Below are 2,839 nucleotides of genomic sequence, written 5' to 3'. Positions count from 1 at the left end.
TTTCAGTTGTTGTTGCTGTATCAACAGTGATGACATTGTTGATGCTTTTTTTGCTTGTTATCAGCATATTTTGCAGTATACTTAGTATTCTCCAGCAGTCCATATGTTAAAATCTTTGTGGCTCTGAATCTAAGTAGTATGTTTACAGTCCTGCTTGTCCATACAAAAATGTAATTACAGATTCATCAGTACATTATTGTCATTTGAAATTGCATTCCAGAGAGGTGTTTTCCTAATGTGGTTTGGATTTACTTTTCAAGATCAATTTGATGTTTCTCAGGAATTAACCATTTCCAAATATCTCTCTCCCTACCATTTTACCAGACAAACATTTTAAGTTTACAAAATTTAAATCAAGTAGGATTGTCTTACTCTGTGACATATCAAAGCATAATTATACATCCTGGGAGTCAGCAGAACTTTGTCCCTAATTTGCATCTTATCTTGAAGAATTTATTTTTCCACTTGTCATGAAACGTATGATTGAAGCTGATCTTTTATAGACCATTTGGCAAGAGAGAATAATTAGAAATGCAGTTCCATCTGCATTAGAATATTTTTTGTTGTTGTTGTTTGGGTTTTTTTTTTGGGGGGGGGGTCTAAATTTTGGATGCAGGCCCTGCTACATGCCTCCTTGAAATTCTCTAGTAGGAGTACAAGAGATAAAACATCATGATGAATACAATTAACAACTGTCTTGGAAATTAGTAAGTCTCATCATTTTTAATATGGTATGAAATTATTATTTTTTTAATTTAACACTGATTACTCTCTCTGGATCTTTATGATCTTTTCTAGTTCTAAGGAAAAATCATATATTCCCATCATGATACATAAAACATTATATTCCTTGAGTAGAGGGCTTATGGTTTTGGTTTTATGTCACTCCAGTTAGGCTTTGCTTAATAAACCAGGATTGAGAAAATAAATTACTTTCTTGTCCAGCATGGTAGACCTGCTGTTTTGAAGTAACATTAACAAGACACTTGGTATATTCAGGAAAGCAGATGTTAGAAATCTGTATTCATAGGTACACTTGTCCTAAATTCCAGTAGTACAGAAATCTGAAGGATATTCCAACAGTTTCAGAAATGTGACAAGTTATATAACAAGATTTGCCAAAGGACTTCATAATTAAAAATTAGGGCATGTGAGTTGTAATTAAAATGCAGCTCTTCAACAGTAATATTTCTTTAATTAAAACTCAATATACTGCACAAAAAATGAAATAGGAAAAACTGCTGAGTTGCCAGAGACTCAAGTTTCTTGTGAGTCTAATTAGAAGGGAATGCACATTTTTCTAATCATTCTATGCAAAAATTGGTAATTTCTATATCATCTTCCTTAAAACAATTATACCTTTCTACTGTTTCTCTGAGTCAGATAGAGTCAGAATACCGCAGGAAGCATGTGAAAAACCATAAAGTAACAAATTTTCAAAAGTATAAAATTAACCTAAGAATGTTCACTTCCAGCCACTCCGCATCCGTTGAGTCTGTAGTGGAGACAGCTTCGCTACTCAAGGGGTGGTGTTGACTATGCCAGTATAATTTTTTTTGCTTCAGTAGGAAACAGGAATAGCGTATCTTGGTGTTGTACCTATCAAAGCTATGTCAAAGATGTCTCAAACCTATTCTTGCTTACAGTTTTATTTTTGAGGTGTTCATCGCACTGCAGCATTTTGTTTATTTGAACTATCATTGAAAAGACAAAAGTGAAGTGTCCTAATTACAGCTTGAATTCTGAAAGATTAATAAATATAGAAAAGATCAGTTTCTGTTTTTTCCCCACTGATTTCCCTTTTCCCATCCCCACAAATCATAAAGCTTTATATATATTAAAAAAAATAAAAATAAAAATGGGAGGATGTGGTCACAGTGGTATCTCAAGAATAAAAAGGAAAAGTCAGTTTTCCTCTATTATAATATTGGGATTGAAATAGTGATACCAAGCAAGTGGAAATATAAGACTTGAACAGATCTGAAATGAAGCTACCACAGGCATTTGAGGTCTATGGGGATGTCATTTACTGATGGCTTATAGCACTACTTCCTGACACCTCTGTTGTGGAATAAATTCAGATTTTAAAATGCTGCTTGAAGCAGTAGAACCAGTGCCAGGAAAGTGTTGCCTCACTGTCTTGTATGTGAGGGAATCATAAATGCTAAATCTCCCTTAGAGGAGGCACAAAGAAAAATAATTGACTAATCTTCAGACTTTGGTGAAGTTTTGAAAATTTAAATTTGCCTTAAGAACTTTGTGAGCACTATTAATATGTCCTAACATATTTAGCCCAGAATCATTCTGCAGACCTATCCCAAGTAAGAACAAATCTGTAAATACAAACTATATGGACACTGGTACAAACCCATGTAAATGTATCAGTTTCCAATATGATCTACGGGAGTATAGCTGCTGATTATTTGACCAAATAATTTTCATCAACATTTCTCCAGATTAAGCTTCAAAGCTTTCTTACACACGATTGTGATTACACATAGTTCAGGTTGGTCTTCTAGATGTTACATGTTCCAATTCTTAGTGTGTTCTTCACTAAGTCAATTATATCAGGTTGCTCAGGGATTTACCTACACAAGTTTTTGTGTACCTCCAAAAGATTGAGATTTTGCAATATTCCGGACAACCTATTCCAACATTTGGACAATCTGACTATGGAAATGGAATCATAGAATTACTCAGGTTGGAAAAGACCTTAAAGATCATCAGGTCCAATCATAACCTAACCATACCACCCTAATTAACAACTTTCTGCTAAATCATGTCCCTGAGCACCACATCCAAATGGTTCTTAAACACATTCAGGGATGGTGACTCAACT

This window comes from Meleagris gallopavo, chromosome 4 (assembly GCF_000146605.3).
Source record: "Meleagris gallopavo isolate NT-WF06-2002-E0010 breed Aviagen turkey brand Nicholas breeding stock chromosome 4, Turkey_5.1, whole genome shotgun sequence".
Taxonomy (NCBI): domain Eukaryota; kingdom Metazoa; phylum Chordata; class Aves; order Galliformes; family Phasianidae; genus Meleagris; species Meleagris gallopavo.
This window is presented reverse-complemented; position numbering follows the sequence as displayed.